We start from the raw sequence: 26009 nt of genomic DNA, 5'->3' as shown, positions 1-26009 counted from the left end.
GGCAAAGTGTGTGACTCATTTTGTGCACTTTTTTTAATCACTTTTAGAGCACATGCCTTGGTTCTTCAAAAAATCCGGCCATAGTAAGCCATAAATATTCAGAAATTTGAATGTATTTGTTGAAATGCTTTCTAAGATTCATCATAATGTACTCTAGGAATAATACTTGGCTACATACTACAATAGCTTTAGGTTTTCAGACCTCTTCCCAAATGCTATGTTGAACTCAAGTCTGTGCACAGGAGATCTTCAACTTATTCTATTGTAAGCAATGGGCATCCATAGACAGTGGAACCTCTTTAAAGGGGTACTCCAGTGGAAAAAAAAAATTATCAACTGGTGCCAGAAATTTAAACAGATTTGTAAATTACTTCTATTTAAAAATCTTAATCCTTCCAGTACTTATCATCTGCTGTATGCTCCACAGGAAGTAATTTTCTTTTTGAATTTCCTATCTGTCTGACCACAGTGCTCTCTGCTGACACCTCTGTCTATTTCAGGAACTGTCCAGAGTAGGAGCAAATCCCCATAGCAAACCTCTCCTGCTCCGGACAGTTCCTGACATGGACAGAGGTGTCAGCAGAAAGCACTGTGATCAGACATGAAGGAAATTCAAAAAGAAAAGAACTTCCTGTGGAGCATACAGCAGCTGATAAGTACTGGAAGGATTAAGATTTTTAAATAGAAGTAATTTACAAATCTGTTTAACTTTTTGGAACCAGTTGATTTAAAAAAAAAATTGTTTTCCACCGGAGTACCCCTTTAAGATGACCGCCCCAAAATTGCATTGCAAAGTGGTCTTCTGGGATGGTGGAATGCGTATGCGTAACGTATGGTAGAAAATTGGTCATATGGAATGGGGTCTGGATAGAGAGGTGGTCTTTTGGAGAGGTTTCACTGGACTCATTGGCAGGCCTTCCCAGGATGGGTGTTGGAGATGTTGGGGCTCCTCCAATGTTTCTCTACATCAGTGTTTCCCAAGCAGTGTGCCTCCAGCTGTTGCAAAACTACAACTCCCACCATGCCCGTACAGCCAACCGCTGTCCGGGCATGCTGGGAATTGTAGTTTTGCAACAGCAGGAGGCACACTGGTTGGGAAAGCCTGCTCTACATTCATCTCTGTGGGACAGTCAAATGGGGCAGGCCGATGCAGCTTGGCGTGACCCATAATATTTCTGAAACTTTAAAGGAGAACTCTTTAAATACATTTTATTTTGCCATTGTGCCCAATCTGCCGCAACTAAAATAATAAAACTTACCTACCGCTGCTCCCCCGATGCCGATGAAACTGGTCTCCTATCCTCTGGTCTTCTTCCAGCTTTTAGTGCCAGATATGTCACACTGCGCTCAGCTCCTTTAAAGGGTTTCTCCCCTGAAAAATATATATATATTTTTTTAAATCAACTGGCTCCAGAAATGTAAACAGATTTGTAAATTACTTCTATTAAAAAAATCTTACTCCTTCCAGTACTTATCAGCTGCTGTTATGATCCACAGGAAGTTCTTTTCTTTTTGAATTTCCTTTCTGCCTGACCACAGTGCTCTCTGCTGACACCTCTGTCCATTTTAGGAACTGTCCAGAGTAGGAGCCAATCCGCATAGAAAACCTATCCTGCTCTGGACAGTTCCTAAAATGGAAAGAGGTGTCAGCAGAGAGCACTGTGGTCAGGCAGAAAGGAAATTCAAAAAGAAGAGAACTTCATGTGGCTCATAACAGCAGCTGATAAGTACTGGATGGATTAAGATTTTTTAATAGAAGTAATTTACAAATCTGTTTAACTTTCTGGTACCAGTTGATTTAAAAAAAAAAAAAAAATGTTTTCCAGTGGAGTACCCCTTTAAGACCGGGTTCATACTGAGGAATTTTCGAGCATAATTCCGCTAAGAAATTAACCTTGGAAATTCCAGTGCAGCGGAATCCCATTGCTGTCAATGGGATTCCGTGACACAGAGCAAGCACACTATGCCGCCGCCAAAAAGTATGATCTTGCTTATTCTTTCGGCGGCAGAATCCGCGGGGAATACATTGTCGCCAATGACCCCGGGTTCTCTAGCCAGAATATTTCTGCAATGTGAACCCAGCCTTATAGATTTTATTTAAGAGTTGAAGGGGTTCTACAGGAATACAAAAAAAAAAAATTGTGTTTTTGTTTCGTAAACAGCGCCACCATTGACATTGGGCCACATCGGGTATTGCAGGTCATCTCCATCAAAATAAATGGTGCAAAGCTAAAGTAACAGAGCAAAAAGGGCCAGAACCTTGTTTCTAAACCTATACAACTCTTTTCTAATTTTAATGTAGACAGAAGAAACATAGCCCCCCCCCCCCCCCCCCCCCTCCCACATTCAGGAGTTGCCAAACATTCGGGAGTTGCCAGCACATACGGCGTGTAGTACGGCAGCCGGCATTCACAAGCTCTCTTTATGTACTTAGCCCTTATCTGTATCAAATATTAATGAAGTACAAACAGCTTGAATAAAGCCGTTAACAAATTAATTTGTAGTAATAGAAGGACGGGAGCGAAACACTTAGAAAGCAACAAACAAGAGCCGGAGCACCAGCGGGGATGTACACAAGGAGAAAACAAACATGGCTGCTCCCTTCAACAACAGCGCCGCACCTGTCCAGACCTTCACTAGAGCCGAGCTACAGTACCGGTCACAACCCCAGAGTGGTTATGGCGCTGTTCCTTGAAGAAAGCAGCCATGTTTGCTAATCCTGCTCAACTCCTTTAAATGGGAACTGACATTTATAGACAGTGATCCCTCAACTTACAATGGCCTCAACATACAATAGTTTCAACATACAATGGTCTATTCTGGACCATTGTAAGTTGAAACCAGACTCAACATACAATGTACAGACAGTCCAGATCTGTGAAACGTGTCAATGGCCGGAAGAACCGACCAATCAGAATGGGCAATTTACTGGTAAAACACCTGTATTACTGAAGTGTATGCACTGACTGGTGTCTGGTAGCGCCCCCTACAGTACAGGGAGGTATTACATGTTCTGTACTACTCTTTACCTGTATTACTGAAGTGTATGCACTGACTGGTGTCTGGTAGCGCCCCCTACAGTACAGGGAGGTATTGCATGTTTTGTACTACTCTTTACCTGTATTACTGAAGCGTATGCACTGACTGGTGTCTGGTAGCGCCCCCTACAGTACAGGGAGGTATTACATGTTCTGTACTCTTTCCCTGTACCAGGGTTAGCTGCTCCTTTGGACACCAGGTGAGGGCGGCTCCATGTGACTTTTTGGGATACTTTGTGTACCGTACAGGACACTGAAGAAGCTCCTGTCCTCTACATAGACCAGTGTTTCCCCAAGGGGTGGGGGGTGGGGGTTGGGTTTGTGCAAGACCGGGGGGGGGGGGGGGGGGGGGGCAAGACCCCTCCCAGGGCACCTGCTTATCCCAATATGAATATACATCAGTCACAATAGCCTGTTCTATATACAGTGAGCAATACAATATAATGCAATCCTTATGCAGGGTAAGTACATATACAACCTGTATCTGGATTCTGGAATATACCATTATACAATAAGGCTATGGACAGCAGATGGTGGAGAATCCCGGCAGGTGCAACCCCTAGAAATCACACGTTGCGTTGCCCGTCAGCAACTTCCTCAGGGGTATTGTGCTCATGTTTGACATAGGCCGCTTTAAATGATCAACAGTAGGAGGTACCCAGTGGTTCGCGGTACAATACATAACTGTATGCTCAGATGCCAGCGCAACCGCTTATACTTCCAGGCTAACCCCAAATCACACACATCCGCTCTGTCATACCATTCATGCGCATGCGCATACCTCTTCATCACAATTCACATCAATTCAGCCTGTGTGCCTGCGCTTCAGTGCTTCCACATCCATCAACTTATGCGCCTGTACAGTGTTCTCTCGCTGCGCCTGCGCACTCACATCCGTACAACTTACTCCTATATTCCAAGTCATTATTAATTTCACTTAAAGGGGTACTCCGGTGGAAAACTTTTTTATTTGAAAGCAACTGGTGCCGGAAAGTTAAACAGATTTGTAAATTACTTCTTTTAAAAAATCTTAATCCTTCCAGTACTTTTTAGGGCCTATATACTACAGAGGAAATGCTTATCTTTTTAGATTTCTCAGATGTCATGACCACAGTGCTCTCTGCTGACCTCTGCTGTCCATTTTAGGAACTTAGTACCCATAAATCACCTTATCTTATATAATTCTAATCTCTTAAATAGTTATCAACCTATGTTATCAAGCATTAGCATCCATCACTTCCATATACACATATCCCATATGTTCTAATACAGATATAGTTCTTTGTAAATAGATTTAATAATAAACCTCTTATATTCTACGGCCTTTTTACAGTATGGCAGTATATCTCCTATGTCCTTAATTCCACAGATATATAAATATATAGATGTATACCAGTATTACCCATCAATCTTTTTCCTGCATTCTTAAATCCATATATATATATATATATATATATATATCCACAGTATACCTCCTGTATTTTCAAGTACATACATGCACAAATCCACATATCAGTATACCCACATACCTGCTAGGTTGTTAAAGTGTAGCTCTCATGAAACAAACTTTTTATATATTAAAGATAAAGCTTTTTAATTGCTTTTATTTCAAAAATTTTCCTCCTTTCAAAACTTCTCCACTAGGGGTCTCCCTAGCAATCCTGTCAGCAAGCATTTGGGACTCAGTGAGTGAGTCTGAAATCTGCTCTGTGCAGCTCCCAGCCTGTCAGTCAGACAGGCAGGAGGGAGGGAGCACTCAGCTCATACACAAGCAGGGAGCGAACAGAGAAGATACATTCCCTCTTCTCTTTTTCACGTTCCTCTCCCCTCTATCCACTTTCCACATGGCTAATTATATATGCACTGCTTATCTGCTCTCTCCACTGACTTGCTGTTGCTATGACAACCTCCTGTGCTTTGTGCCTTGAATTGAGCTACTGGAGAGCATAGGTATTTTTAGGGGGTTTTTAAAGAAAAAGAAATGCAGGGATAGAGTTAGTCAGGGTCCGGGACAGATGGGGAGGGGGATTAGGGAAAGTTTAGATGGTGATAGGTAGTCTTTAAATCTTCATATACATACAGTATATCAATATACCAATCTGATTCTTATATTCTTATATTATATTTAATATATATAGTCTCTAGTGATGCATATTCCGACCAAGAAAAATAAGTAAATAAACATAATTGTGTTTCCCTTACACATAATATCTCATGCTATATCATTGGCCATTACACCATATCAATTTCCCATATTTCACCCATATCTAAACGTACAAACACTAATTAGATGACATATCCTGGTCATTTCTTATCATAATGAACAATCCCCATTACCAATATACCTCTAATAGTTCACTCCACAAATCAAAATATATCACAATTGTTGCTCAATGTACCATAATATAGTGTCCAAAATATCCCCATATCATATAATAGCTGTACACACCCCCTAGTTTTGTGTTCGATTATCAATATCATACCAACCTTCATGCATGGTTATACACACTATAACTCTAAACATATAAGGCAGTGGTCTTCAACCTGCGGACCTCCAGATGTTGCAAAACTACAACTCCCAGCATGCCCGGACAGCCGTTGGCTGTCCGGGCATGCTGGGAGTTGTAGTTTTGCAACATCTTGATGTCTGCAGGTTGAAGACCACTGATATAGGGCATAATCAAGTTCCTTATTACCATATTTTAAATCTTAAAGGGGTATTCCAGGAAAATTATTATTATTTTTTTTTAAATATCAACTGGCTCCAGAAGGTTAAACAGATTTGTAAATTACTTCTATTAAAAAAAATCTTAATCCTTCCAATAATTATCAGCTGGTGAAGTTGAGTTGTTCTTTTCTGTCTGCCAACAGTGCTCTCTGCTGACATCTCTGCTTGTCTCGGGAACTGCACAGAGTAGAAGAGGTTCGCTATGGAGATTTGCTTCTGCTCTGGACAGTTCCCGAGACAGGTGTTATCAGAGAGCACTTAGACAGAAAAGAACAACTCAACTTCAGCAGCTCATAAGTACTGAAAGGATTAAGATTTTTTTAATAGAAGTAATTTACAAATTTACAAATTTTCTACCCGAATTCATAATTTACAAATCTGTTTAACTTTCTGGAGCCAGTTGAGATATAAAAAATTTTTTTTTTCCTGGATAACCCCTTTAAACCTTAAGAGCACAACTGCGAACGCAGATCACACATTTCTTGTATATTCTTATTCTTACTACACATTCACATCACAAACTCACACACCTCCAACTATTTGGACCACAGGCACCTCCTCCTTATCCAGTTGTGTGTGTGTGTGTATATATATATATATATATATATATATATCCCAATTTTTATTTTATTCATTAACCCCTTAAGGACCAAGCGTTTTTCTGTTTTTGCACTTTCGTTTTTTTCCTCCTTATCTTTTAAAAATCATAACCCTTTCAATTTTTCACCTAAAAAAAGCATATGAGGGCTTTTTTTTTTTTTTGCGCCACCAATTCTACTTTGTAATGACATCAGTCATTTTACCCAAAAATCTACGGGGAAACGGGAAAAAAAATCATTGTACGACAAAATTTTACAAAAAACGCCATTTTGTAAATTTTTGGGCGCTTCCGTTTGTACGCAGTACATTTTTCGGTAAAAATGACATTTTATCTTTATTCTGTAGGTCCATACGATTAAATTGATACCCTACCCTACCCTGCACGAAATTAATACATTTAAAATTGTCCTCTTCTGACCCCTATAACTTTTTTATTTATTTTTTGCGTACGGGGCTGTATGAGGGCTCATATTTTGTTAAACACCAAACAAGAAAAATGCACCACAAAACAAGATGGTAGCAAAAATTAAAAAAAGATATATCTTTATTATGATCACAAAGGTTAAAAAGACAATAAAATGACATTTACACGAGAAAAGGACAAAAAGGAAATAGCACCAAATACATAGGAAGGCAAAAGCTACAATATAAGGGCAAGAGCTATATCACAGGTCAATGGGGGAGATTTATCAAAACCTGTGCAGAGGAAGAGTGGTGCAGTTGCCCATAGCAACCAATCAGATCGCTACTTTCATTTTCCACAGGCCTCTAAAGAGGCCTGTGGAAAATGAAAGAAGCAATCTGATTGGTTGCTATGGGCAACTGCACCACTCTTCCTCTGCACAGGTTTTGATAAATCTCCCCCAATGTGTATAAAACACAAAAGGGTAGTACGTAGAATATACTGAAATATCACAAGAATGCAAAATAACGGTAGACCTGGAGACACAGAAGCAGGGCTTTACATATAAGAAGAGTGCCAAACCATACCTATATCACCCCCAACGACCATTTCGCTATATGTTTGCAAACGCCCCCTCCCATAGACTTCCATAGCGGTGGCGGGAGTGATGTCACACGGGGGCGGAGTCATGACGTCACGATACTCCGGCCCCGTGGTCGCCACCCGGCTGTTTGTGAGATGGCACCGTGGCGTGCAGCTCCAACAGGTGGGTGGCGAATAAAATCTAAAAAATTTAAGATTTTGAACCCAATAGTGGTCTTCAACTGTTGGCTGTCCGGGCATGCTGGGAGTTGTAGTTTTGCAACATCTGGAGGTCCGCAGATTGAAGACCACTGCATAGGAGGTAATACTCACGTGTCCCCGCCGCTCCGGACCCGTCACCGCTGCCCTGGATGTTGCTCCATCGCTGTCGCCATGTCCCCGTCGCTCCGGAACGTCTCTGCTGCCGGCCGGGTATCCTCGCTCTCCGTCACCGCCATCACGTCGTTACGCACGCCGACGCACGTATGCGACGACGTGATGACGAGGAAGGAGAGCGCCAGCCATACAGGGGATCCCTGAACGGAGAAGACACCGAGGAGGCAGGTAAGGTCCCTCCCGGTGTCCTGTAAGCACTAACCCGGCTATTCAGTCGGGCTGTTCGGGACCGCCGCAGTGAAATCGCGGTGGTCCCGAACAGCCCGACTGAACAGCCCGGTTAGTGTCACTTTCCCTTCAGACGCGGCGGTCAGCTTTGATCGCCGCGTCTGAAGGGTTAATACAGGGCATCACCGCGATCGGTGATGTCCTGTATTAGGCTGGGTTCCCACTACGTTTTCTCCCATACGGGAGCGCATACGGCAGGGGGGAGCTAAAACCTCGCGCTCCCGTATGCTTTCGTATGCGCTCCCGTATGTCATTCATTTCAATGAGCCGGCCGGAGTGAAACGTTCGGTCCGGTCGGCTCATTTTTGCGCCGTATGCGCTTTTACAACCGGACCTAAAACTGTGGTCAACCACGGTTTTAGGTCCGGTTGTAAAAGCGCATACGGCGCAAAAATGAGCCGACCGGACCGAACGTTTCACTCCGGCCGGCTCATTGAAATGAATGACATACGGGAGCGCATACGGTGACATACGGGAGTGCGAGGTTTTAGCTCCCTCCTGCCGTATGCGCTCCCGTATGGGACAAAACGTAGTGTGAACCCAGCCTTAGCCGCGGGTCCCGGCCGTTGATGGCCGCAAGGACCGCCGCGATAGGGGTGTATTTGCCGTATAAGACGCACCGACTTTTTCCCCCAGTTGTGGGGAAGAAAAAGTGCGTCTTATACGGTGAAAAATACGGTACATAGTACAACAATACCTCCCTCTTTATAATATTCATATGTATAAATGTGGAGTAACCCAAAAACAACCAGTGGCCCTGATTTACTAAGAGTGTTGTGTAGGTTTCTTTGTGGGTTTTAATTCCCTACAATTTTTTTTCCATGTTATTTACTAAGGTTTCCCTACGTTTTGCTTCTTTTACACATGCTCTGATCTGTCGGGTTTTCCTCAACTCAAATCCACCACATTTTCTGTGGAAACCTTAGTAAATATGTAGGGTTTTTGTGAAAATGTCGGGAATACGCCCCTTTTCTGTGACCACGCCCCCTTTTCCAGACAGACATGCCCTTTTTTCAGGTTTTCTCAGTAAAATGGAGAGATTTCTGGCGCAGACAGAATTCTGGCAAAAATGATGGCGCATCCCAGCTCCACCAGGGGCCGGTATAACCGGGCCGCTGCCACCACTTTCCCAGAAATGCCTCCAAGTCCCCCCTTTTCTTTCCTGCCGCTGCGACAATGTGACCCCTCTCAACCCCCCCACCCATCCACCACCTATCACCCATAATAAGGGCGGGCGGCAGGATAATCTTCTTTCTTCTGGGCAACTGGCCTTGCACTTCCTGCTAGCCCCGTTTTTAACCCCTTCTTGCTCCTCCCCCTTTTTCCCGCTCTTGGCCATAACCTTTCCCTGACCCCTCTCGCTCCTCATCCCACCCCTGTCATGAGCCCCCTCCCTTCCCATTCTGTCCAGTCCATGGGCTATCTTTGCCGTGGCTTTGCGATGCAGTTTCCAAAGGTGAAATTTTTAGATTTAGATTCGTCAATTCACAAAACAAAACGCAGTAACCACATTGCAAAATAAAAATGGGGCAATTCACAGAAAAAAGTGGTGAGCCTACATTTTGCAGGTTTTTTTCTACAATATTCAGAAGAAAACTGTGGCTTTTCTACAGTTTTTTCCCCCCCGAAAATCACGGTAAAGCGTTTGACCGGACAATATTCGCTCATCGTCCCAGTGCACATAAATCTTGTCGTGTAATGTTCACCACAGGAAGGATGTGGTTCTTTACCCAATGTCAATGATTATGTGTTACCTTGGCAACCTGAATCCTTAATTGTCTCCCGCTCTGACTGTATTGGCTTCGTTTCAGGGTCAGGACTGACAAATGTCTAAATGAGATTAGATATGGGAAATCCTTGGTATCTGACCTGTATTGGGGTATAGTGCTGTATTACTGTTCCCTAGTGCGCATGGCCCTAAATCTCTAATTCAAGGGAAACCCACGAGTATTCACTAGGGTTAAAGGGGTACTCCGCCCCTAGACATCATATCCCCCCCCCCCTGACAGTTCCCCCACATTAGGTGCAGTATAGCTCCCTCAAATTAGGTGCAGTACAGTTCCCCCACATTAGGTGCAGTATAGTTCCCCCCACATTAGGTAAAGTATAGTTCCCCCCACATTAGGTGCAGTATAGTTCCATCAAATTAGGTGCAGTACAGTTCCCCCACATTAGGTGCAGTATAGTTCCCCCCACATTAGGTGCAGTATAGTTCCCCACATTAGGTGCAGTATAGTTCCCCCACATTAGGTGCAGTATAGTTCCCCACATTAGGTGCAGTATAGTTTCCCCACATTAGATGCAGTATAGTTCCCTCAAATTAGGTGCAGTATAGTTCCCTCAAATTAGGTGCAGTATAGTTCCCCATATTAGGTGCAGTATAGTTCCCCCACATTAGGTGCAGTACAGTTCCCCCACATTAGGTGCAGTATAGTTCCCCCCACATTAGGTGCAGTATAGTTCCCCCCACATTAGGTGCTGTATAGTTCCCCCCACATTAGGTGCAGTATAGTTCCCCACATTAGGTGCAGTATAGTTCCCCCACATTAGGTGCAGTATAGTTCCCCACATTAGGTGCAGTATAGTTTCCCCACATTAGATGCAGTATAGTTCCCTCAAATTAGGTGCAGTATAGTTCCCTCAAATTAGGTGCAGTATAGTTCCCCATATTAGGTGCAGTATAGTTCCCCCACATTAGGTGCAGTACAGTTTCCCTACAGACATACAGCCTTCAGCCATATACAGTGTATGGCTGGAGGCTGTATGCCTGTTTACTGCCCCACTTCAGTGTTCCGACCACCACTCCACCGGTCCGAGGACCCTGGGGACCGGGGTCACGATCTACTGCTATGGCCTATGGGCCATAGCAGTAGATCCCGGGACCGGAGGAGCTAAGGTCGGAACACTGAAGATGACGTGCGGCTGGTAACTTACCATGCGCGCCGTCCTCCTCGCTGCTCCGCTTTTCTCCTACAGGTGTACGCACGGGACGTCAGTGACGTCCCTGCATGCGCTACCTCCCGGCGGCCCCTGCGTTTTTAAAGTTAACACGGGGGCCACCGCAGAGAGGTAACCGCCGGGACATCCTTGTGTCCTGAAATGTGACGGGGGCCCCCTGCGGGCACGGGCGCCAATGATGATCCGGCCCTGCAGGGGGCTGATGCTATCTATGAGGGGCTGCTACTATCTACGGGGGGCTGTTACTACCTACAGGGGGGACTTTTACCTCCTACAGGCGGGCTACTACTATCTATAGGGAGCTGCTACTACCTACAGGGGGCAGGCTGCTACTACCTACAGGGGGGATGTTACTACCTAAGGGGGGCTGCTGCTATCAACGGGGGGGGGGGGGCTGCTACTACCTACTGGGGGTTTCTACTGCCTACGAAGGAAGGCTGCTACTACCTATAGGGGACTGTTACTACCTATGGGGGGGGGGGGGGTAGATCATACGGACCTTTGCTTGAGGAAATTTTCTTTGGCTAGACCTCTTTGAATTTTGATTAAATAACCCTGGTTTATGTCTATCCCAAAATTGTTCTATTAAAAAATGCAACTTAACCTTCCAACAAACAGCTTTGCTGATGGAGAAATGAGTTATGACTATGATTGCAGCAATGCAATAAAAAAGGTCTGGTCCTTAACAGGTTAATTCTCTTTGTACTCAATATCCTATAATACAGGTAATTACAGCCAATCCTTCATATGTCATGTGGAGACGCAGATAAAGGTAAAATGTGCTGGTGTAAAGACAATTCTCCTGACACCATGGATCATCGCATCAACAATGACTGAAGGAGATTGTCATTAACGGAAGGAAATTGTCTGCGGTAACTTATAGTGCACAGTTTGTAGTGACACAAGTGCTCATTGGTTTATTATATCTGATGGCCCGATAATGGTGGTCAGTAGCCTTGCATTGGCCAGTGCTCTGCAACTCTTCATATCTCCAGCTTGTTGGAGTCACCCCTCAAACCTTCATTCATGGTGGGGATGCCCCACCATTCCTGACACTTGTTAAAGTTCCCCCTCTGTCCTAGGCGCTTGTTGCTGTCTCCAATCCCAGATGCCCGTTGGAGTCATTGGGTTCCCTATCCCTAATACTTATTGTCATTCCCCATCCTTTTAGCTTGTCATAGTCCTACCCCCTTAAAGGGGTATTCCAGGAAAAAACTTTTTTCTTTATTTCATGTGGCACCAGAAAGTTAAACAAATTTGTAAATTACTTCTATTAAAAAATCTTAATCCTTTCAGTAATTATCAGCTGCTGAAGTTGAGTTGTTGTTTTCTGTCTGGCAACAGTGCTCTCTGCTGACACCTCTGCCTGTCTCGGGAACTGCAAAGAGTAGAAGAGGTTTGCTATGGGGATTTGCTTTTAAACTGGGCGGATCCCGAGACATGTGTCATCAGAGAGCACTTAGACAGAAAAGAACAACTCAACTTCAGAAGCTCATAAGTACTGAAAGGATAAAGATTTTTTAATAGAAGTAATTTACAAATCTGTTTAACTTTCCGGAGCCAGTTGATATATAAAAATAAGTTTTTTACTGGATAACCCCTTTAAGCTTTTTGAAATCTTCCCTTCCATCCCTTGCGCTTGTTGGAATCTGACCCCATCCCTAATGCTTGATATATTAACACCCCCCATTCCTGACATTTGTTTGAGTTGTCCCCCATCCTTGTCACATGTTAGAGTTGCCCCAACATCTCTGATGCTTGTAGAAGTCCTTCCCCAGCCCTGATGCTTAATGGAGTCACTCCCCACCCCCCTTCCCCATCCTTGGCACTAGTTGGATTTGTTTGCTCACTTCCCCCCTTATCCCGGGCATTTGTTTGAGTTGTTCCCAAGCCTGCTGGCATTTGTTGTTACCCCTGAAACCTGGCACTTTGAGCTGCCATCCATTTCTAATGCTTGTTGGAGTCGTCTTCTATTCCTGATGCTTTTTGGAGTCATCCACTATTCCTGGGGCTTGTTGGAGTCGTCCTCCATTCATGATACTTCTTGGAGTCGTCCTCAATTCCTGATACTCATTGGAGTCGTCCTCCATTCCTGATACTCGTTGGAGTCATCCTCCATTCCTGATACTCGTTGGAGTCATCCTCCATTCCTGATACTTCTTGGAGTTGTCCTTAATTCCTGATACTAGTTGGAGTCGTCCTTAATTCCTGATGCTTGTTGGAGTCGTCCTCCATTCCTGATACTCGTTGGAGTTGTCCTCCATTCCTGATACTTCTTGGAGTTGTCCTCCATTTCTGATACTCATTGGAGTCGTCCTACATTCCCGATACTTCTTGGAGTCATCCTCCATTCCTGATACTTCTTGGAGTCATCCTCCATTCTTGATACTTCTTGGAGTTGTCCTCCTTTACTGATACTCGTTGGAGTCATCCTCCATTCCTGATACTCGTTGGAGTCCTCCTCCATTCCTGATACTCGTTGGAGTCCTCCTCCATTCCTGATGCTCGTTGGAGTCCTCCTCCATTCCTGATACTCGTTGTCGTCCTCCTCCATTTCTGATACTCGTTGGAGTCGTCCTCCATTCCTGATGCTTGTTGGAGTCCTCCTCCATTCCTGATACTCGTTGGAGTCCTCCTCCATTCCTGATACTAGTTGGAGTCGTCCTCCATTTCTGATACTCGTTGGAGTCGTCCTCCATTCCTGATACACGTTGGAGTCGTCCTCCATTCCTGATACTCGTTGGAGTCGTCCTCCATTCCTGATACTCGTTGGAGTCATCCTCCATTCCTGATACTCGTTGGAGTCGTCCTCCATTCCTGATACTTCTTGGAATCGTCCTCCATTCCTGATACTTCTTGGAGTCGTCCTCCATTCCTGATACTCGTTGGAGTCGTCCTCCATTCCTGATACTCGTTGGAGTCGTCCTCCATTCCTGATACCTGTTGTAGAGGCCTCTGTAACCCATTCAGTTTTCCACTGCAGGACTTTGTTTCTTGAGAAAAGGCTTTAATATATATATATATATATTTTTTTTTTTTTAAGTATTACATAAAAGAAAGGCTTTGTCCAAGCACGGGGGGGTTTCTTGTATCTGATTGTGACATAGACCCTTCATAGTGATATTGGTCAGAGGCTGAATCCTTCATTTTGGTCTTGTTAACATGGCAACCACAGTACATTGGAAGCAGACTGTTTAGGGCAGTGGTCTCAAACTGTGGCCCTCCAGGTGTTGCAAAACATCAACTCCCTGCATGCCCGGACAGCCAATGGCTGTCCGGGCATGCTGGGAGTTGAAGTTTTGCAACATCTGGAGGGCCACAGTTTGAGACCACTGGTTTAGGGGTAATGTCAATGAGGGATATATTGATAGTAGCATGCATCGATACTTTACCGTCAGGTGACAGCTGTTCCTTCCAATCTATTAGGAAATCAAACCAACACCTAACATTGTAAGTGGGCACCAAACCAGTGGGGCTAGGACCCCAAACCAATGGACTGGGCCGCATCCCCCTGGACAAAATGCAAAGGAATGTTATAAAAAAACAGCACAAAATAAACATTGAGCATAGAAGGCAACACTGTGTTACACAGTAAAGCTTAGAAAACCCCGACACATAGCGGCATACAGCTGACACGATGATCACCGCCCCGCCGCTCTTGCCCCCTCGTACAGTTACCGCGTCTTCCTGACACCCTGTTAAGCTTTAAAGGGGTATTCCAGGCAAAAACTTTTTTTTATATATCAACTGACTCCGGAAAGTTAAACAGATTTGTAAATTACTTCTATTAAAAAATCTTAATCCTTCCAATAGTTATTAGCTTTTGAAGTTTTCCGTCTAACTGCTCAATGATGATGTCATGTCCCGGGAGCTGTGCATGATGGGAAAATATCCCCATAGGAACTGCACAGCTCCTGGGATGTGAGTCATTAGAAAGCAGTTAGACAGAAAACAGCAACTCAACTTCAGAAGCTAATAACTATTGGAAGGATTAAGATTTTTTAATAGAAGTCATTTACAAATCTGTTTAACTTTCCGGAGCCAGTTGATATATAAAAAAAAGTTTTTGCCTGGAATACCCCTTTAATAGCCAATCTCCCGTTTTTTTCTTTTCTTCTTATGCAGTTTGTGGGCGGCTTCTATACTCAGATTTCAGGCCTTTACTACAAATAGACCACACATAGGGATCCGCGAATAAATATTTGATAGAACTGAAGGAAGGAAGGAAGAGATAAAGAGAAGTTAAAGGGGTACTCTGGCAGGAACTGTCCAGAGCAGCATAGGTTTACAATGGGGCTTTTCTCCTGCTCTGGACAGTTCCTGACACGGACATAAGTGTCAGCAGAGAGCACTGTGGACAAGACAAAAAAGAAATTCAAAAGGAAAAGAATTTCCTCTGTAGCATACAGCTGCTAAAAAGTACTTGAAGGGTAAAGATTTTTAATAGAAGTCATTATTTACAAATCAGTTTAACTTTCGGGCACCAGTTGATTTAAAAAAAAAAAAGAAAAGTTTTCCACAGGAGTACCCCTTTAAAGGGAAATGAGATTTCCCCTAAACTTAAAAGGGTTTAAAGGGGTACTCCTGTGGAAAACATTATTATTATTATTTTTAAATCAACTGATTTACAGATTTGTAAATTACATCTATTTAAAAATCTTAATCCTTCCAGTACTTATCAGCTGCTGTATGCTCCATAGGAAGTTGTGTAGTTCTTTCCAGTCTGACCACAATGCTCTCTGCTGACACCTCTGTCCATGTCAGGAACTGTACAGAGTAGGAGCAAATCCCCACAGCAAACCTCTCCTACTCTGGACAGTTCCTGACATGGACAGAGGTGTCAGCAGAGAGCACTGTGGTCAGACTGGAAAGAACTAGACAACTTCCTCTGGAGCATACAGCAGCTGATAAGTACTGGAAGGGTTAAGATTTTTAAATAGAAGTAATTATGGTAATTTCTGGCGCCAGTTGATTTGAAATTTGAGTACCCCATTAAAAAACATAAGGGAAATCTGTGTAAAAATGGGTCCTGCCCATTTAGGACCCTCGTCTATTGGCTACAATGGAGGACAGTTACACAGAGTATCTCTAAAGGACCCACTACATCCGTGCATTGCATGGACAGTCCATTGATTATACTGCAAACTGTATCATTCATCGTTTCCCCAGAGGTGGCGCTGCAGGGGAATTAGACATTTGCTGCCCGATTCCTTTCCAGGTCCATGCTATGGCCGCAATAAGCAGCGCCGCCCCCTCATAACACAATCCCGACACCCCGATGTTCTGCTGAATCAACCTTCGGACTAGGACTGTAAATGTACAGTACAATCCCTGCATAGTCTTCTGCCATATCAGTATTCAGTCTGCAGAGACCGCATTCATCTGTCCAGAAACTTTCCGAAGAAGCAGAATTTTTTTAAGACATTGATTTTGAAAAAGGGCAAACGTGTCACACACAAAAAATGTGCACAAAGGATGCGGTCTATCGCTAAGCCCTTCTCCAAAAGGAGAGAGGCCCCCCCCCCCCAACAAACCTACCCTTCACCTCCGGGCCAGAAGCACCTGCAAGGATCCAGGTTCGATGCCCCTTTTTGCCGAAGCTACTAAGGGGCCGAAAATGCTCCTGGCCTCAACCTAGGCGTTAACCAAGGTATCAGCCGAGGAGCCGTATACTGATGGCATCTTGACCGAAGTCAAGATGCCCGGGGGTTGCAGGGAGGTGAGGAACCTAATGGCCACACACACATCCCCTAGACCACCAGGAGGGACACCCAGAAGGGCTACCGCATCCTGACAATCCTGTGTACAAAGAAAAACACAAACGTGGTACAGTGACAAGGCTTAAAAATAATAAATAAGTGGACGAGTGCAGATATACTGCCCGGTCATCCGGCCGGATCTATTAAAATGTCCCCGATCCTAGCCAGAAGGCCGGGATACCAAGGGTGAGTGCCAAAGGTGAAGAGTAATGGTGCAGTGCGTTCACTCAGTGAGCTATAACACCCAGTGAGTTTCGGCATCTCAGGGTCACCACTCCCCGAGGCACAGAAGTACCTCGGCTCTACACCCCTCTACCTCATGGCGAGATCCAGAGGAAACCGGTCACATCAGGACAGCCATTGAGCTGATTCCTCAGAACCAGCCCCGGAACGCCCCGGTACACCTGCCCCCTCCATGCAGCATCCATCCTACATCAATGGCCAAAGACCAAACCACTGATAAGAACAGATACTACACTTGATCTTAGCCAAAAGGCCGAGAAGCGAAGCTTCTATATAAAGCAGATCAGTCGGGTGACTTTGACTATTCCCCATAATTCAGGAGCTTCTGTCCCAGATCAGATATTTGGTCCCTATAGCCCCAGTAGCTTACACCAGTCTTGTAAAGTGGCCATCATTTGTGAAGGAGAATTGTGCTTTTAGGTAGTGACGAGCAGCAGGGGTCATATTCGAATTTGCGATACTTCGCAAATATATTGACGTTTATTCGTCCTATCTTTGCAAAATTTGCATATTTTCTATGTTCATTCACTTTTTTTTCCATGCAAAAATTTGCATGATAAATTTGTGAAGAAAAAAAATCGAAAATTCGCATGGAAAATTTGCATGTGAAAAAAACCAAAAAAAACTAATAATCGTCATTACGAATATATAGCACTATATTCTAAATATAAAGTGCTGAGATTCACGATAAAAATTCGCATTACGAATATTCGTGCTCAAGACAATTTTTAGGCTTTTCCATGTAGTTCTTCTTGTCCTAACTCACCAGCAATTTGCCCTGCCTGCCATTCAGAGTGCAAGGGTGTCACCTGTCAGTCACCAAGATGGGCGCTTGATATCGGGAGCCTGTTGGCCTGTGTAAGAGACTGTGTACCACTGACATAGCGCAGGTTCCTATACACTGGCCTGTATCGCCAATAACATCACTATACAAGGGACAAATAATTGCTCCACACCATGACCACCACCATAATCCCCACAGTTACTGGATAATGGTACCATACTGATACTAAATAAAAACCACTGCACACAGACCAATGTCCCCACATATAGTGGCCATACAGTAGGGACCCAAGGTCTACACAAGCTCTGCGGCCCGTGTAACAGATTACAGTGCAGTCACATCTAGGGATTTACATAGAACCTTCCAGAAAGACGAAGAGGCCCCTATTTCCTTTTCTTCTCTGTCTTACTCAGACTGCCATGAAGTCTTCTTCCAACCATGGCATGTAGGTAGACAGTGTAGGCAGGTAGGTAGGTGTGCAGGCAGGTAGGTAGACAGTGTAGGTAGGTAGGTGTGCAGACAGGTAGGTAGACAGTGTAGACAGGTAGGTAGGTGTGCAGGCAGGTAGATAGTGTAGGCATGTAGGATGACAGTGTAGGCCGGTAGGTAGGTGTGCAGGCAAATAGGTAGACAGTGTAGGCAGGTAGGTAGGTGTGCAGGTAGGTAGACAGTGTAGGCAGGTAGGTAGGTGTGCAGGCAGGTAGGATGACAGTGTAGGCAGGTAGGTAGGTGTGCAGGCAGGTAGGTAGACAGTGTAGGCAGGTAGGTAGACAGTGTAGGAGGTAGGTAGTTGTGCAGGCAGGTAGGTAGACAGTGTAGGCAGGTGTGCAGGCAGGTGGGTAGACAGTGTAGGCAGGTAGGTGTGCAGGCAGGTAGGTAGACAGTGTAGGCAGGTAGGTAGGTGTACAGGCAGGTAGATAGTGTAGGCATGTAGGATGACAGTGTAGGCAGGTAGAAGGTAGGTTTCTGTGCAGGCAGGTAGGTAGTTACATGTGCAGGCAGGCAGGTAAGTAGCTGTGAAGGTAGGTAGACAGTGTAGGCATTATATGCCGAGATCAGCACTGGTTTCCTGCAGCCCTGTGCCTTTTGTTAGACCATTACAGGATTTCCTGTTTGATCCCCAGTGATCCGCTCTGATCTGTGGCGGAAATGGGCAGCAGGTGTTCAATTCTGCAACAGTGCCCCCACAGGAAGGATGGAGGATTGCATGGTTATCACATGTTTATGGACGAGTCTTCCAATGTAAGAGACGCTGCTTTTCTCTCCAGCCAAACCATTGCTTTCCAATCATTGTGTCTCCGGGTGCTGCAATATTTTGGGAAACACTGAACGTTAAGATCCTGAATGGGGACTCCTTCCGGAAAGTCAGTTGTCAAATGTTTGGAAATGGGTTTCCTTAACCAGGCATTTTGCTGTAAATGGTACAGAGGTGTTTTCCTTTGTTATCTGCCGTTTTCTATCTTATCCAGCAAGAAAAAGACCCGACTCGATCAGGGAGTCCAGATAACGGCGTCTGAGGGGAGTAATTCCCCGGCTCCAGCTCTCAGTCACTTAATGGCTCCGCATTGTTCTATAGATGGAGAAAGTGACGGCGATTTAAAGTGACCTCCAGATTATCACGGGGCGGTAATGAAAAATGGATGTTGCTGAGTTGTGCGCTATTCATGGTACAACATAATCCGACCATTCACAGGCATCAGCAAATCTGTGACGGCAAGAGATTCTCCAAGCTGACATGAATGTAGAACTGCGGATTACCAATAGACATTATAATTATTAAATAAAAATAACCATAATATTAATAATAATTACTGCTGATTTAAAGGAACACTCCAGAAAAAAACACTGATAGTGTATGCTCACATATACGGTATATGCTGCAGATCTTCTGCTGCTGAAAACCTGCAACACAAAATCTTCAGCGGAAAATCTGCGGTGTAAGATCTGCAACAGAAAATCCGCATTATGTCCATGTTCAATTAGCAGAAAGTGCATGTTCCGCCAGCGCTGGACCACTTGGAAATCTCAATAGAAGGCAATGCATTCCCAAGCAGAATCCATAGAAACAATGAACTGCAGAAATGTCTGCCATGTGCACAGTGCAGCAGAAGCCCATTAAAATCAATGAGACTCTGATGCAGCAGGGTTTCTAAGCAAGATTTTTCCAGCAGATATGATCATGGCCTATAAGATCTGCATCAGAAAATCCGCAGTATAAGATCTGCATCAGAAAATCCGTGGGATAAGATCTGCAGCAGAAAATCTGCAGTACAATATCTGCAGGCGAAAATCTGCCATATAAGATCTGCAGCAGAAAAACTGTGGGATAAGATCTGCAGTATAATATCTGCAGGTGGAAATCTGCCGTATAGGATCTGCAGCAGAAAATCCACGATAGAAGATCCCCAGCAGAAAATCCGCTGTATAAGATCAGCAGCAGAAAATCCGCAGTACAAGATCTGCAGCAGAAAATCCACAGTAAAAGATCTGCAACCGAAAATCCGCAATAAAAATCTGCAGCAGAAAATCCGCTATATAAGATCTGCAGCAGAAAATCCGCAGTATAAGATCTGCAGCAGAAAATCTGCAGCAGAAAATCTGCTGCAAAAGATCTGCAGCAGAAAATCTGCGATATAAGATCTGCAACAAGTTCCATGCATTTTCTTTAAAAAATAATAATGAATTTATTTAAATAGCGCTAACGTTTTGCGCACTGCGGTCCAGCGGATATTAACATGGCCTACAGGATTTGCATCAGAAAATCCGCAGAAAATCTAGTCAGTGTTTTCCAAACAGTGTGTCACCAGCTGTTGCAAAACTACAACACCCAGCATGTCCGGACAGCCATCGGCTGTCCGGGCATGCTGGGAGTTGTAGTTTTGCAACAGCTGGAGACACACTGTTTGGAAAACACTGACTTAGAGGAAACCCACGCAAACAAGGGAAGAACATTCAGACTCCTAGCAGATGTTGTCTGTGGTGGGATTTAAACCCAGGACCAACAGTGCGGACCCCTGAGCCACCATACAACCCCTAAGTTGTACCATATGACCCTGCAGTATCACATAGGAGGCAATTTCAGGGGTTTTAAGGAATTTCTATTAATACTATTATTAAGGGAAGGGGGCAACTAAAAGTGACCCTAACTCTAGGGGATCTATCATGTTTCTACAATAGCCCATTTTTGTCAATGGGAACTGTGTAATGCTTTTTTTCCCCTTTGGAGGCACTACAGGGAGATTGACTAAACTAAACTGCTTTATTCTCAGATTTACCCCTCATTGACAGCAGTGGTGATCGTCCCTTTGTCCATAAATATAGGTACAGTAAGTGTCTTGTCGAGGGGGCAGTCGCCGATTCTTTCAAAGCGATGTAAACCTAGGGCTCCCCCTGTTCAGAACTAACCTGTGGTGACCACCAAAGCCTATAGCCCAGGCCCTCATATTGGGCGCCAAAGCTGATAGCACTGATCTCTAGTAAAGCCGTCTTAAAGGGGTTCTCCAGGAACAACTTTTTTTTTATATGTATATATATATATCAATTGGCTCCAGAAAGTTAAACAGATTAATAATTACTTCTATTAAAAAATCTTAATCCTTTCAGTACTTATGAGCTGCTGAAGTTGGGTTGTTCTTTTCTGACTAAGTGCTCTCTGATGACACCTGTCTTGGGAACTGTCCAGAGTAAAAGCAAATCCCCATAGCAAACCTCTTCTACTCTGTGCAGTTCCCAAGACAAGCAGAGATGTCAGTAGAGAGCACTGTTACCAGACAGAAAAGAACAAATTCAGCAGCTGATAATTATTGGAAGGATTAAGATTTTTTTTAATAGAAGTCATTTACAAATCTGTTTAACTTTCTGGAGCCAGTTGATCTATAAAAAAAAAAAAAGTTTTCCCTGGAATACCCCTTTAAGACCTCTTTAGATCGGTTTCTCTTAGTATCCTGGATAACCACCCAAGCCATGGTTGGACTGAAACCCCTCGAAACTCTCCTGCTTGTTGATGGTTTCCAGAATACATAGGATTTTCTGCAGCGTATGGAATTATGAAATTAACAGATGATAGAAAATATACAATAATATGTGGCGTCGGCGCACGATTAGTAATTATCCTGTTCGTGACGACCAAAAGTTGTCGTCACAAGGGGGTGAAAGATACACTTGTCAATTCGTGACGCCAGGGCACCATTAGCCTATACATTGTCTAAGGTTGAGACAGCTTCTCCTGGGCCAGACACAGGGGTAAGAAACACACCAACGTCGGGTTATGATAACTGTCTTTACTGAGCAGGTGCAGATGGTACAACACACTGTACGGAGCAGAGTAGAAGGGGTGCAGTGTAACCCTTGGGAGCCCTGTTGCCTTGCTAGGACTTTCACCCACTTGGAATATATAGATTTGAGACTGGAAGATTTCCCATGCTGACTAGGGTCCTGACAAGGTCCAATTACTATCACAGCCAGGGCTTGACTCACCGCTGTACGGGGGGAACACTTACAGAATGGCGGGGCCGACTTGAGAAGATATTTTCTTAGGCTTCCCTCAGCATTCTCCACACACAGCTTCCACCTCCTTTCCACACTGTAGCTCAGCACAAGAGCTAGGCTCTAAACTGGGGCAACTCCTCCCCCTACACTATATACATGAAAATGTGGGGGTTCCCATTGGGCAGACAAGGTCACCTGATTATCACTGCGTCTCTCTCTCTCTCTCTTAAAGGTACAGTACATAAATAATACAATGAATGCAACAAATATAAAGAATCTAATAAAGTGCATGAACATAGTAAACAATGTAATAGTGGACCCAACACAGGAGCAGCAGGCATGCCCGAGGAGAGCCGCAGCCCACAGGACAGCCCCCCAGTGCTGGGACACCACAATAGATAACATATATATATATATATATATATATATATATATATAATAAGGATGTATTACTAACACTGCAGTTTTTACCTTTGGGCAGATAAACCCAGGAAATAGATTAAACTAGTTGATCGGTGTTGATAGAGGATCACTTTAGGTGCAGCAGAAAAGGCGCCCCCTGAAGGGATGGTCGATGATTGAATTACTGCCGCTCTAATGAAATCTACTGCTCCGCACTCGGTGGCTTCATGTTGCTCAGGGCCGTGTTGTCGTACCAGCAAATGTTCTCCGATGTGACATATTAGTAGAGATCTGATCTTATTGATAAACAGATGTTTGATTTAAAGCAATTTCCTCCTTAATAACATATGGCCGAAGTTACTTTTCAGGTGGAAATGTTTACAGGTTTATTCTATTATGAAAACTAGAGATGAGCGAACTTACAGTAAATTCGATTCGTCACGAACTTCTCGGCTCGGCAGTTGATGCCTTATCCTGAGTAAATTAGTTCAGCTTTCAGGTGCTCCCGTGGGCTGGAAAAGGTGGATACAGTCCTAGGAGACTCTTTCCTAGGAATGTATCCACCTTTTCCAGCCCACCGGAGCACCGGAAAGCTGAACTAATTTATGCAGGAAAAGTCATCAACTGCCGAGCCGAGAAGTTCGTGACGAATCGAATTTACTGTAAGTTCGCTCATCTCTAATGAAAACCAGAGACCAGGACAAGCCCATTGTTAGATTCGGGCAGGATTTATTGGTTCACCGGCTATGCTCTTTATCATACATAGTGGGATTTTTAAGGACGTGCACGTGTGCAAAACTAGTGCCCATCTGCAGATATGGTGAGCAGGGGTCTGGCGTTAATGCTGTGAATCAAATTTGGACACTTGGCTGGCAGGTTGTCAGGTTTGTGACGCCTGAAGTAAGGTTGTAGTTAGTAGGTGTGACTATGATAGGGGTTGTAGTGTCCGGTGCATGAAATGTAACAGACCCTGTAGTTAACTGACAGTTCCCACTAACCACTACTTCAATAAAGCAGCTATCCGTATCAAAGCCCTGGGAATAAATACCTCAAAAGCCAGGATTTATGGATAACAGCTTGTTCTTTACTGAAGTTGCAGGTCCAATATAACAGAAGACAGTGATGATGATCCAGATTGTGAATATTAAAGGGATACTCCCCCTAGACATCTTATCCCCTATCCAAAGGATATCTCCCTCCTGCACCCGGCATACGTTTAGAGGGATGGGTGCGTCCCCCTCGTGATGTCACGGCCACGCCCCCAATGCAAGTCTATGGGAGGGGACGTGACGGCCGTCACGCCCCCTCCCATAGACTTACATTGAGGGGGCTTGGCCGTGATGTCACGAGCAGGGCGTGGCTGTGGCATCACAAGCCTGCACCCCGCATTGCCAGTCTTCCAGCTGCATGTCTGGGGTGCCGCAGCTGAGATCACGGGGTCCCCATCAGCGGGACCAACGCAATCGGACATCTTACCCCCTATCCTTTGGATAGGAGACAAGATATCTAGGGGCGGAGTACCCCTTTAAGCGTATCTGTGATGTCACACAGTTCCAATTGGTCTCGTACCTCTCTTATTAATTAATAATGAAATATTGTAGAGACTTAAAACCACTTACTTTATTAATTCTTATAAAATATCAAAACACTCTAAATCATAAATCACCGGCCGCCATCAATTATTCGCCGCATTTCCACACTATAAAAATATATATATATATATTGCAATAATTTCGTGCACAATTGCAGGTATCAGATAATACAGTCCTTATTTATGTCGCTATACTGTACATAATATTATAACTCGATATTACTTACGTCAATATTTTTTCTCAGCCCATAGATATTTGCACGTGAATTCCACTTTTCTCCAGTTGTACTTTGCACAAGTTCCACTTTCTTCTAATGAAAATTGCAAAAAAGTCCCATTCAGCTGGAAATATTAGATGAATAAATCATATACACTAATGCTGCACTTAGTCCCTTTCTTTTGACAGATATCACTTCTTGTATGTATCCACATTATTAATCTCCTTACTACTGGGGTGACACACTGTAACAATCCTCCTCATGTAATCTCCTTACTACTGGGGTGACACACTGTAACAAACCTCCTCCTCATGTAATCTCCTTACTACTGGGGTGACACACTGTAACAAACCTCCTCCTTATGTAATCTCCTTACTACTGGGGTGACACACTGTAACAATCCTCCTCATGTAATCTCCTTACTACTGGGGTGACACACTGTAACAAACCTCCTCCTCATGTAATCTCCTTACTACTGGGGTGACACACTGTAACAAACCTCCTCCTCATGTAATCTCCTGACTACTGGGGTGACACACTGTAACAAACCTCCTCCACATGTAATCACCTTACTACTGGGGTGACACACTGTAACAATCACCATCCTCATGTAATCTCCTTACTACTGGGGTGACACACTGTAACAAACCTCCTCCTCATGTAATCTTACTACTGGGGTGACACACTGTAACAAACCTCCTCCTCATGTAATTACCTTACTACTGGGGTGACACACTGTAACAAACCTCCTCCCCATGTAATCTTACTACTGGGGGTGACACATTGTAACAAACCTCCTCCTCATGTAATCTCCTTACTACTGGGGTGACACACTGTAACAAACCTCCTCCTCATGTAATCTTCTTACTACTGGGGTGACACACTGTAACAAGCTTCCTCCTTATGTAACTACCTTACTACTGGGGTGACACACTGTAACAAACCTCCTCCTCATGTAATCTCCTTACTACTGGGGTGACACACTGTAACAAACCTCCTCCTCATGCAATTACCTTACTAATGGGGTGATACAGTGTAGCAAACCTCCTCCTCATGTAATCTCCTTACTACTGTGGTGACACACTGTAACAAACCTCCTCCTCTTGTAATCTTACTACTGGGGTGACACACTGTAACCAACCTCCTCCTCATGTAATTACCTTACTACTGGGGTGACACACTGTAACAAACCCCCTCCTCATGTAATCTCCTTACTACTGGGGTGACACACTGTAACAAACCTCCTCCTCATGTAATTACCTTACTAATGGGGTGATACAGTGTAACAAACCTCCTTCTCATATAATCTCCTTACTACTGTGGTGACACACTGTAACAAACCTCCTCCTCATGTAATCTCCTTACTACTGGGGTGACACACTGTAACAAACCTCCTCCTCATGTAATCTCCTTACTACTGGGGTGACATACTGTAACAAACCTCCTCCTAATGTAATTACCTTACTACTGGGGTGATACAGTGGTGGTGGCTGGGTAGGGCTTCCGTTGGACTGGCCACTAAATTTCTAGCAGAGTGCAGAGCGGCGCCCTCTTCAAGAGGGCGCTCTAGGCAGCTGCCTATTTTGCCTAT

At 44.2% G+C, this 26009-nt stretch overlaps 1 protein-coding gene and 1 pseudogene across 8 annotated transcripts in view; one reads left to right on the top strand and one right to left on the bottom strand.

The window, feature by feature from the left end:
* The window catches only part of KCNT1 (potassium sodium-activated channel subfamily T member 1), a 343981-nt gene that overhangs the window by 153416 nt on the left and 164556 nt on the right, over positions 1 to 26009 (top strand). The window lies entirely within an intron of this gene.
* On the bottom strand, positions 17110 to 17200 carry LOC130292108 (U2 spliceosomal RNA; annotated as a pseudogene).

The sequence above is a fragment of the Hyla sarda genome, chromosome 9 (genome assembly GCF_029499605.1).
Source record: "Hyla sarda isolate aHylSar1 chromosome 9, aHylSar1.hap1, whole genome shotgun sequence".
NCBI classification, from domain to species: domain Eukaryota; kingdom Metazoa; phylum Chordata; class Amphibia; order Anura; family Hylidae; genus Hyla; species Hyla sarda.
Note: the sequence above shows the minus strand (reverse complement) of the source record. Positions and strands in the feature narration are given on the sequence as shown.